This window comes from Zea mays, chromosome 6 (assembly GCF_902167145.1).
Source record: "Zea mays cultivar B73 chromosome 6, Zm-B73-REFERENCE-NAM-5.0, whole genome shotgun sequence".
Taxonomy (NCBI): Eukaryota; Viridiplantae; Streptophyta; class Magnoliopsida; order Poales; family Poaceae; genus Zea; species Zea mays.
In genome coordinates this window covers 18,859,657-18,871,941 of record NC_050101.1, presented here as the reverse complement: position 1 = coordinate 18,871,941, position 12,285 = coordinate 18,859,657, and the positions used below count along the sequence as shown (strand labels likewise).

Here is a 12,285-nt window from a genome sequence, read left to right as displayed (position 1 = left end):
CACCGACTGGTAAACACCTACCTGTTGTTCTATTTAGGATTGTAGTTGGACTATTTAATACTTACATAACCTTGTTGCTGTAGGTAAATTTTACTTGGTGGACTCAGGGTATCCAAACTGTCCAGGATACCTTGCGCCATATAAGGGAACCAAGTACCATCTTCCGGAATATCGAGATGGTCCTGCGCCAGAAGGTAAGAAAGAGCTCTTCAACTACGCACATTCTTCTCTTAGGAATGTGATTGAAAGGTCGTTCGGAGTTCTTAAGATGAAGTGGCAGATTCTAACTGCAATGCCAAGTTATCCACCTCAAAAGCAATCCAAAATTATCACTGCATGCATGGCACTTCATAACTTCACCAGGACATGTGGAGTAGTGGATAGGGATTTCGATCGTTGTGATCGAGATGAGAACTATGTTCTAGAAGAAGCAGCGGCCTATAACAAAACCTGCTAAATTTTTGGGTCCACATGCACCTATCATTGTCCCAAAGACCTTTGACGGCTATGCATATGTACCAAAAACTTAGAGGTTACTACCGGGTTTACATCAGCAACCTGTAACTCCCAGCCAGATCACCATTTCGCAAAACATCACAGTATTACAACATTTCATACAACACATATATATACCAGAGTACAATAGCGGAAAGATTTACAATAACTTAATTTACAAACTGCTTTGTTTGAAACTTATTATTACAACTCATAGTAGTGAGGTATGATAGAGTATATTACATCATATGAAAGGCCCTGCCTTTCCTAACTTCAATGTCTATTCTTCATCGCTCTCGTTAACGACCGTCATACAGCACGGTCCTAAACATACCGATTCCTGGTGGTCACCTGCAACAAGGGTTGAAAGAACCCTGAGTACAGGAGTACTCAACAAGACTTATTCGATAGAAAGAGTGGAGAAGACTCAGGCATGCAGGCTTAGGGATTCAAGGTGAGGTTATAGAAAAATCAAAGCCTGTTTGCAAAACAGCTTACTACCAGTAGGTCCTTAGCCATTATTTAATTTATCCAATTAAGTCTTACATGATTCTAGATTATCCTATTCTAGATCAATCACTTCATCAAACCATTAGCCTCATTCCTATACCACCATTTCTCTTGTTATCTACGATGTAGGTTAGATGATCAAGTCTTCATGTCCGTGAAGCACCGGTGATTCCGAATCGATTATACCCAGCTGGGGATCCCTAACCACACGATATATGTAGCACCTAAGCTTGCATATACCAACCCTTCCCACGGATCCACCGAGATCCACGGATCCTCTGAGATGTGAACCCGTCCTATGCCACCCGAGAGCACAGTATCCCACGATTCTCTGCACCGTCCTTGACGGTCGCACGATGGTTACTAGTTACTCCCGCCATCTCTCCACTCCCAGTGCGCGGTTGTAAGTTCTCATCTCAGAATAGCCGGTGTTAGGCTTACCATGTGTACCTTAGGCATGTGGCCAGTTACAAAGTGTCTTGACACATAAGCTGGCCTACAATCGATACAATCCTTAATCGACACAGACGGGCGTAATTGCCTTGCTCAACGTCTGGTCTCGGCTTATTCAAAAACCTTTGTACCCGACAGGGGTACTTTGCTTGAATAATAAAATCATCATTATAATTGATGATCTTACTATCCAATCCTTAATATAAACCATTATATGACATAGCAAAACATTTTCCAAAAACCCTAACTTATTGAGCAGGGCTAAGCATGACTAATTTTTAATTAAAACCAGTATCAAGGATGATATCAACTTAATCAAGGTTGGTAATGCAACAAGTAGGATATTCAAACAACTCCTATTACCTAAAGCAGTATAAAAGAAATTGAGTAATATGAGATTTGTAAAACCATCAAGGAATAGTTTAAATGCACCGGGGCTTGCCTTGAATATCAGACGATCCGAGTTCCTCAGAAGCTAAACTAGAGTTAGCTACCACTTCGACGGATGGAGTGCCTTGCGTGGATAAAGGTTCCATGTGAACTAATTCACCTTCGTATTCTACACATAAAGTATTGAATACTTATGATATGCTCATGAGATGACATTGCATGAAATGTAGATGAGAAGTCAAGTTGTCTCGAGTACAACTTTCCTTCACGATAAAGTTGCAAGCCAACAAAACCTGTTCAAACACCCTTAGGGTTTCGACAAGTCATCAAACAACTCGCCATGGATCATTAGAGGTATACATGACCCATGGTCTTCATACAATACCAAATCACAATAAACAATTAACTAATCTTTAATTAGCACTTAGTCATTTATTTTACTAAAGAAAAAGGTATTTTCTTTAGGCAATAATTACTTATCCTACCAAACAGGTTCAAATTTTATTTAAACTTCACATATGAACTGTATGAGTCACAAGTAGTTTTCTCAAAAATTTTCATAATTTTTAGAGCTATAGTTTAATCATTAAAAATCCATAAAGCCTTTTTAGTTTAACTTTAAATAAAATCTATACAGAAAAGTATCAACAAAAATATAATAAATATTTTTATCAGAAACTATTTATTTTTATGAATCCAACAAAGTTTATTTCATCATTTTATCACACATATATTAATCACAGCATAAATCACAAGATAAATCAATACTAAAAATATATTGAAAAACAAAACAAAATAAATAAACCGAATCCGCCCTAGCGGCCCGATCCAGCGCCCACTCACGCGGCCCGTGTCGGCACCGGCGGCCTGCTCACGCGCACGCGGAGCGCTAACGCCTGCTATTTTTACAGAAAAGCCCTCTGACTTACAGTTATTCGCAAACCGAACCAAACACTATTCAACACAGTCACCGGACTTCGCAACCAACCCCCTGCCTTGATTCGAATTCAAGCCACAGGGTCCCTCATCGTCGCCCGCGCACTCCGACTGATCGGAGACGATGGATACGGCGAACCAGTGCTCGGGAGACACAACTAGCTAGCCTAACACCTTTACCATCATAACCCGCACCGATTAAGCTAAAAAGGAGCGCCGAAGGTGGACTACAGTGAGCTCGCGACGGCGCACGGTGGCGCTCTGCTCTGGTGAGTCGCACGCTGGGTAACACAGCACAATAGAGATCAAAAAGAGGGCGCGGTTAGCACCAGTAGCTCACCCTGAAGCGATAGAGCTAGCTAGTTGAGGCGGAGATGGAGTAGAGATAGGTTGTCGACGGTGACAGCGGCAACGACAGCGTTCTCCGATGATGGCAACGACATTCCGACGCGTTAGCTACGGTAGAGATTAAAATGAGAGGCCAATAAGCATCACCAGACCAAGGAGAGTCTAAAGCATAAGACGGTTGAGCGAAAGAGTCACCATAGAGCTCTGGCCACGGTGAGGCGGAGCTCCGGCGTGTTGTGGCCGCCGCGGAGGAAGACGGTGGCGCGAGAGTGATTCCGGCGATCACACACGAGTAGAGCTGGACCAAACGGTGCGCAAGGATGCTGTGAAGCTAAATATGCAGTAAATTTGAGGTTTGATCGATCAAGCAACGCGAATTTGATCGGCGACGGTGAAGATGGCTGTCGGCAACAGAGAAAAGAAAAAGCAAGAAAACTGAATGTTCCGACTATTTGAAGGCGAGCAAAGCGTGCTGGAGTTGGCCAGTGGCTTCGCGAACGTGTCCACACGATCGACGACGTGCTCCGACTCGAGAAGAAACGAGAACGACAGCTCAACGCCGGTGAGCAGTGAGGGCGAGAGAGAGCGGAAGTGACTGGAGAGCGACGACGTCTACTTCGCCAGCTCGAGCAAGGCAGAGACGAGCGTCACGTGGAGAGCGACGTGTTCCATTTCGAAGAAGTCACGAGAGGGACGGCCAGCTGTGTGTGAACATGACCGACGATCAGCGGCGTCGTCGTCGGTGATGAAGACAAAACGGTGATGATGAACACTAAATGCCTGAAACCGAAACTTGGTGTCGATTTTACTCTGGATTTCTTGTAACAACTCAACGATCTCCAAGAACCAAAAATGTTCATGGAACATAGCTCTACAACTTTTGTTAAGAAATCAAAGACTGAACGGATTGTTTTGAGAAATAGATATCGCTAAAGATCGGGCTAGCTCACTGTCAGACTAAAATCGAACCCCTGATTCAGTTAACTGTAGCCCTAAATCCCCTTTTCTGAAATTTCAAAATTACTTTCAAATTTATATAACAACTTGAAAGACTCCCAAGCTAAAAGTTGTTCACTTTGACAAGATCTACAACTTTCATTTAGGGCACCACCCAAATTTCGAATAGTTTTGAAAGTAGCAGTTTGAATTTGAAACTTAAACTTGAAATTCAAACACAACTTGAAATTCTTCAACATAACTTCAAAATCTCCCAAAAGCAAAGTTGTTTGTTTTGAAAAGATATATCTTTCATATTTAGGGTCTACAACCTAATTCTCAATAGTTTAGAAAGTAACATTTCAAAAGTTAAAATTGAATTTGAAATTCAAATATAACTTCAAATTTTATGGCATAAAATGAAAATCTCCAAAACTAAAAGTTTCTCTATTTAGTGAGAGCAACAACTTTCACTAAAAGAGTTTTCCTTTTGAAAGTCATAAAAGTAGCCGCAAAACTTTATTTGGAATTTAGGGTTTGAATATTAAACTTTGCCCAACTTAAGCAATTTATTTGGTGGATAACTACTTGATCAAAAGCCAAACCATCTATTTAGTACTCAAATATAACTATCATAGCAAACAACAAAAATAGGTTTTCACTCACTAGGACATAATTAAAGGCATAAACAAAAATCACAAACTTTGAATATTTAAACAGAGTTTCCGATTTACGGAATCACCATCCAAGTCAATAACACAAAACAACCTAACAAGAGAGCCTGTTTTAGTTGATGCATATTAAAATTGACTAAACACACATAAAATAATTGTGCATTTGATGACATGCCCAGTTTTAATTGCAATAACACCAGAGGTGTTACGCGGCCGATCAGCCATGGGCTCGTAATGCGCTTGGTAGGGACGACTCTGCGACGATGAATGCATTCCGTGACTCCATTGCACTTGGTATGTTAAATCGCTCTTGACATTTGTGTAGGATTGAGGACTTGTATTACACGTCTGAGAACCACTACACCACAACCTAGGATCCGCGACTTCATTGTAGTCGCTAAAAGCCCTTGCACCGTCTTACAATCAGTCACTAAAAACATATGCCGACTACACATATCCGACGCTATAAGTGCCGTCGGGATAAAACTATAGCGACGGACATCTTTTGCCGACTGATCGTCTGACACTAATAAAACATATGCCGACTGACTCAACTATAGCGACGGATGGTTCGTTAGGGTATTTGCTGACAATTGATCAGACGATAAAGGCTTCTTTACCGACTATCTGTAAGTTGAAAAACATATGAACTAATTAAACATATATATATATATATACACACACACAAATGGACGACATGGGGATATAAATCAATTTAATTACGAATCGAATATATATGCAATATGAACTAAAATAAACAATCTCAGATTAATGCCATAAGCATCAAACACACAATTGGAAGAACATTGCATAGTTTTCTTTGAACCCATCAACATATCGCTTGTTCCAAAATACATTGGTACCAAAGCTAGATCAACCATCACATATTTTGCTACAAATATGACTTGCTATAGAATGTTTCATCTCTAAGCAAAGTCACAAACAAAATAGGATGAGCAGCCATTACATGTTTAGCTACAAAAAAATCAGGACTCAGTCTACAAAACGGTTCATCTCTGAGTCTCAAACAAAAAATCCTACCTACAGCTTGCCATGCCATTACATGTTTAGCTACAAATCAGGACTCATTGTCTACAAAATGCTCTGCCGGTCTCTAGTTTCTCCAACCTGCAGCTTGCTGTAAACCCTTAAAATATAGTATTAAAGTAAGTAGCCCTGGAGAAATAAAATTAGGATTTATTTGTGAAACATGGTTTCTTTCAATAAATATTTAAAAAGAGAGAGAGAGAGAGAGAGAAGAGATTTAGTTTATGCATCTCATGCTGGAGTTTTGGGTGTGCATTTAATTGAATTGGAAATCCAAAACTAAGTTTGAATTTGAAACTTGAAATAGGGAATTGAAAATAAGAAAGAAAAAAAAACAGAAAAAAAAGGAAAAGGGAAGACCCCGGCTGGGCCAACTCTCCTCACCTTGGCCCATCTCGGCCAACCGGCCCAACACACCCAACGCCGCTCGGCCCACTCTTCCCCTGCGCCGGCCCAGGAACATATTGGCGCCGACAACAGGACCACGCAAGTCAGCCGCCTTCTTCCCCCTCCCCCCCGCGACGAGTCTCTGGCATGTGGGACCGTCTCCGCAGCGCCTTCGACTCTCTTCTCACCGGAGCCGCCTCGCGCTCGAACGCGAGCTCAGCGACCGCGCGGATTTGCCGGGATCCGTTGCAACCACCCACGAACCGACCTCCGCCAAGGCTATAAGTTCGCGTTGCAGGTGCCTTCCCTCCATCTCATCCAAGTCGCGAGCACAGAGAACGGGAGAGCAATATCGCCGAGGGAGAATAGATCCGCCACCGACGACAGCGCGTTGCGCCACCGCCTAGGCCTCGGCGCGTTGCTCAGGCTCTTCGTCAGAACATCGCGGGAGCAGGGGTGACGGTCGTTGGAGCGGGGAACCACCGGTGCGCTGGCAATTGCTCACCAGAGCAATTCCTCCGCCACGGATCCGCCTCCTACCGAGGGCCGATGCTCTGCACCCCGTCAACTCCGGTATGAGCGCCCCTCCTAAGTTCGCAATCGTCTTCTCTATGCGCAGCGTCGTTCTGATCGGGGTTTGGGGCACTGGGGCGTGAGACGAGCTCACTCCGGCGAGTCGCGCCACCGCGGATGCTCTGCCCCACCGTGCCTAGTCGCCGGATTGTGGAAGAAGTGCGTGAACCGTTGGATCGGTCGACGACGATCAGGATTAGAACAACCCCTACCGCTTCGCTTGATTTATGCCGACCGTTAGATTATCATCGGGCGGCTCAGGGTAATCGCGTGAAGCCGCCGTGGTAAAATTCATAAAGAGACCCTCAGATTTCCCTAAATAAACCCGCAGTCCACAGTAGTTTAAGTTTTCTCGCAGATCAGTCCTTTTATTTATAAAACAGACCCTGAGTTTTTAATTATTAGGAGCCGCCGTCCAGGAATTTCCTAAATAATATAAATTAATTCCGAAATTGAATTATTAGTATAAAAATAAATTCAAAACTTAGGAAATTAATATCTTCTCCGTTTTAACTCCGTTTTGGTCCGTTCAAGTCGCGTTAGCTTCGTAATTAAATTGTCTACGCAGTAACAACATTATTTATTCATGTCACATAATTTTTATAAATAGATATTCGTTTAACCTATATTTAGTATATTAATCTTTCTAAACAAAGTTAATCTGTCTATATTATAATCTGACTATAATATGATCTCTAATTAAGTTATAACTTAGATTAAGATTGAATTAGTTAGTTATTTGGAATATCTTTTCTCACATGATTTATATAAATTATAGTTCTCCCGCTTAATCGCCTAAATCTTCTGAAAACTATATCTTTTAACCATAACTCCGATTTTAGTGGTTCTTGAACCTACGATTTCGTAACGACGCGTAGAATATTCCTATGCTGTTTGTGCTCATGTTTGGTGTGATGTTAATTTCTGTACATATTTTGTTTGTATGTATTGTTGCGAGTAGACGAGCCAGTGACCGAGGAACCCGAAGCAACCCAAGTGGGAGATTCTGAGCAGGAGCTCGCAGAAGGCAAGTTGTGTCCTTGATCACTTTCTTTAACCCAATAATGTTTATGATCTCACCAATGCATGCACTGTTAGGTTAAATTGTTGGGACCTAATAGGTCACCTAGTTTTGTTTACCCCACACCTTGAATACAAATGAATTATTGGGTAGTCTTGCTAGTGCTCTACCAGGTTTTGGGTTAATGATACTTATGATTCACGACCATGTTCCATTATGCTTTATTATTATTGGCTTTATTATTATGCATGATAAGACCATTTTGTTAATTGGAACATGGAGCGACCACCCGAGACAACAGTGCAACCACAAGGACTATATGGCTCTGGTCTTGGCTAATTAATTAGGAAAGCTAGTGCGGGATAATCCTTTCCCGAAAGGGGCAAGCGGGGAGGCGTCGCTGCAGAGTATAGCGCTGGCTGTAATTACTGCGATGGGGTTACAGACCGTGGAAAAAGGCGCTATGCTTCCTTCGTCCTAAAACCGTAGCAGGTTTTCCTAAACTAGTGGAACTTTGTAAAGGCCTCGTAGTGAGCCCTTGCCTACTCACCTTGGCAGTGTTTAAGGGTCTGCGCAACCCGAGGCAAATAAGGGATCACGACTTGTGGGTAAAGATGTGCCACCTCTGCAGAGTGTAAAACTGATATATCAGCCGTGCTCACGGTCAAGAGCGGCTCGGACCCTCACATGAGTAACTTATGAAACTAAACCCAACCTGTCATGCATGCATTGCATTGTGGGAAGCATTATTATTGTTATTTATGATCATTTATATTATTGACGGTATTTACTTATACTTAGTAATTGCTAATAAAATTTGATCAACTTATTAAAAGCAATGCTCAGCCCTAACTATTTATCTTGGTAAGCCTTACACTACACATTACCCACACTTGCTGAGCGATGACCGTATGGGAGCTCACCCTTGCAATAATCACACCAGGTGAACAGCAGGTACCACCAGAGGAGGACTACTACGACGAGTTCGACGAGATCTAGGTCGTCGTCTCCCAGTCAACTACGTTGGTGTGGAGGATCATCATTAACATGCGGTGTATCTTATTTAATTATTTTGTACAGAACTCCGATTATTTAATAAAGATATGACATTGATTTCTGTACCATGACTCATCATATGTGTGATACTTGATCCTAGCACACATTTGAGATGCGCCCGGGATTGCCCTTAAATCCGGGTGTGACAGAAGTGGTATCAGAACCAATGTTGACTGTAGGACGTAACCTAGATAGAACTGGACAAACCCATACCTACTTTCCTTTGCAACTCTGATTCTTTCTATACTTTTCTTTATCCTGTCTCATCTTTCACTGCTCTACTCTGACTACTCTTACCTTTTCTACTCTACAGACAGATAGGATTTCACACCTCGAAATCCTATAACTATGATCCCCTAAGAGATAGGAAACCTAATCAAAAAAAATGTTTTTGTAGGTCTACATGCGCTTGAGTGTTTGTTCTTGTGATACCTGCTTGATTTGGTTCTTTGATTGAGTGATGTATTTGTGGGGTTATATCCACAATAAAACCTAGTATAGTGGGTACATTCTAGCATGTACCAACATAGCAGTAGTATAGTAATGATAGGTAGGTGACACTCTAACCAACTGAGCTATTTTGACCCAAAAGAGTCGTGTGTTGCGTACCGAGCTATCTATCTTATCTACAAATCTCTCTTACCCTGTGTCTCTAACCCAGATGGTCAATACCAGGACAGGAGGAGGAGTTGACCTGCCTGCACGCATACGTCGAAGAAGGGCAGCAATTAATTCAGAATCGCAGATGAATCCCCCAAATCCTCCACCCCCCGGAATGGAAGCATTCCTAACTGCTCAGACACAGTTATTACAGCAGATGGCCGCTGCAATGGCCAACATGCAGGCTCAACTCAACAACGACCACCAGCACCAACACCAGCCACCTCCCAGAGACAGGCATAGAGAGTTTATGAGTCACAAACCTCCCACATTTTCCAGCTCCCCAGACCCACTGCAAGCTGATGACTGGCTAAAATCTGTGGAGAAGATGCTCAACATCTCCCAATGCATGGATCGGGAGAAGGTGTTATATGCATCGGGTCGCCTCACGGGTCCCGCTGCTGATTGGTGGGATGCTTATTGCGCAGCCCATGCTGCCGCCGACACCATCACTTGGGCTGAATTCTCAACCAACTTCAGGAGTTACCACATCCCTGCTGGTTTAATGAAGATCAAGAGGAAGGAATTTCTTTCGCTAAGGCAAGGAGGGATGTCGGTGAGCGAATATCGGGACAAATTCATCCAGTTATCCAGATATGCTCCAGAGGAGGTTGTAGATGATGAGAAGAAGCAGGAGTTATTTCTGGAAGGACTTATTGGGCCACTACAGTACCAGCTCATGACCCACTCATTCCCATCTTTCCAGAAACTTCTGGATAAGGCCATAGCACTTGAACACAAGCGTGTTCAGCTAGGCGAGATGAAGAGAAAGGCTGTCACCCAGGGTCAATCAGGTAGCAGCAGCCGCCCTCGCTACACTCAGCCTCAGAGTACTCCGGTTCGTCCAGGAGGTGGGCAACAGTCATATCAGCGTCATATTCAGCAGTCGCAGCCAGCCACACCTCAGACACCGCACACTCGTCAGGCTACTCCAGCTAGTACACAGCCAAAAGCAGCCACCCCGGCTACTCCAGCAGCCAGAACATGCTTCAAATGTGGTGAAGCAGGTCACTATGCCAATGCTTGTCCTAAGAAGGTTGCATACACCACCCCAGCTCGAGGCAGTAATCCTAACAAGCAGAGTCAGGCTCCATCTAGCAATCGCGACCCAAGGGGATATAATATTGCTAGAGTTAATCAGATCAGTGCCGAACCTGCTACTGATGATTCCAACACCGTCATTGGTACGTTCCTTATTAATTTCATGCCAGCATCTATACTGTTTGATTCTGGAGCTTCGCATTCATTCATCTCTGCTCGTTATGTCAATTCACATAGTCTACCACTCATCATTATTCATAAACCCATGGTAGTTATCACGCCTAACGGACCTTATGAAGCAACCTTTATGAGCCACAAGATAGACATAACCATCATGGGGAGACAATTTTGGGCCATGCCTATAATGCTAGAGGAGAGTAGCATAGACCTGATCCTTGGTATGAACTGGTTAACTCGATGGGATGCAGTTATACATTGTGCCAGAAGAACTATAGAGCTTACCAGCCCAGACGGAGATAGGTTTGAGGTCGCAGTCACCTTATCTTCATCCACTAAACCTGCTATCTATCAGCTAGGAGGAAAATTTGAGGGCAACCATATCCGAGTGGTTAGGGAATTCCCCGATGTTTTTCCAGAAGAGTTACCCGGAATGCCACCCGATAGAGATGTGGAGTTTGTTATTGATCTCTTACCTGGAACTGCCCCTATATCCAAAAGACCATATAGAATGTCTGTAGAAGAATAAAAAGAGCTTAAGAAACAGTTGAAGGAGTTATAGGACTCGGGATACATTCGTCCTAGTTCCTCGCCTTGGGGAGCGCCGGTCCTATTTGTTCAGAAGAAGGATGGTTCCCAGAGGATGTGTGTAGATTACCGGTCTCTCAATGATGTAACCATCAAAAATAAATACCCCTTACCTCGTATTGAAGATCTGTTCGATTAGATGAGAGGTGCCAGAGTCTTTTTCAAGATTGACCTGAGGTCTGGTTATCATCAGATGAAGATTAGGCCTTCTGATATCCCCAAGACGGCTTTCTCTACCCGGTATGGACTCTATGAGTTCACGGTCATGTCATTTGGCTTGACTAACGCACCAGCCTACTTCATGAATCTGATGAATAAGGTGTTCATGGAATATCTTGACAAGTTTGTCGTGGTATTCATCGACGACATTCTAATCTATTCCAAGGATGATGGAGAACATGAGGAACATCTCAGGCTAGTGTTGCAGAAGTTGAGGGATAACCAGCTCTACGCTAAATTTAGCAAATGCGAGTTCTGGTTGGATAAGATACCTTTTCTTGGGCACATTATCACCAATGGAGGAATTGCGGTAGATCCAGCCAAGGTGGAGGAAGTAATGAAATGGAAGATACCCCAGTCGGTTACAGAAATCCGGAGTTTCTTGGGACTCGCCGGATATTATCGACGCTTTATTGAGGGATTTTCCAAAATAGTGAAGCCCATGACCTCGCTTCTAGAGAAAGGAAAGGAGTTTAAGTGGACTCAGGCCTGTCAAGATAGTTTTAATCAGTTGAAGATGAAGCTGACATCAGCCCCAGTGCTAGTTATGCCGGACCTGCAGAAGGGTTTCGACATATATTGTGATGCATCTCGTCACGGACTGGGCTGTGTTCTTATGCAAGAAGGACACGTCATTGCCTACGCATCTCGCCAGTTGAGGAAACACGAGCTGAACTACCCCACTCATGACCTAGAACTGGCCGCCGTAGTGCATGCCCTCAAGATCTGGAGACATTATGTAATGGGAACTAAATGCCAGATCTATACAGACCA

The 12,285-nt window shown here is 43.3% G+C and overlaps 1 long non-coding RNA gene across 2 annotated transcripts; it reads right to left on the bottom strand.

Annotated features, from left to right (window-relative positions):
• Nucleotides 1-544: 544 nt before the first annotated feature.
• LOC103629052 (uncharacterized) lies at nt 545-3,786 on the bottom strand. Of its 2 annotated transcripts, none has more exons than XR_004850075.1 (3): nt 3,328-3,786; nt 3,125-3,240; nt 545-846 (listed from the first exon to the last, which is right to left on the bottom strand). It is a non-coding gene; the product is annotated as an uncharacterized lncRNA (long non-coding RNA). The 2 variants fall into 2 exon arrangements; XR_002263227.3 differs by lacking the exon at nt 545-846 and adding an exon at nt 1,902-2,017 and having other exon boundaries at nt 3,328-3,783.
• Between the last annotated feature and the right edge of the window lie 8,499 nt (nt 3,787-12,285).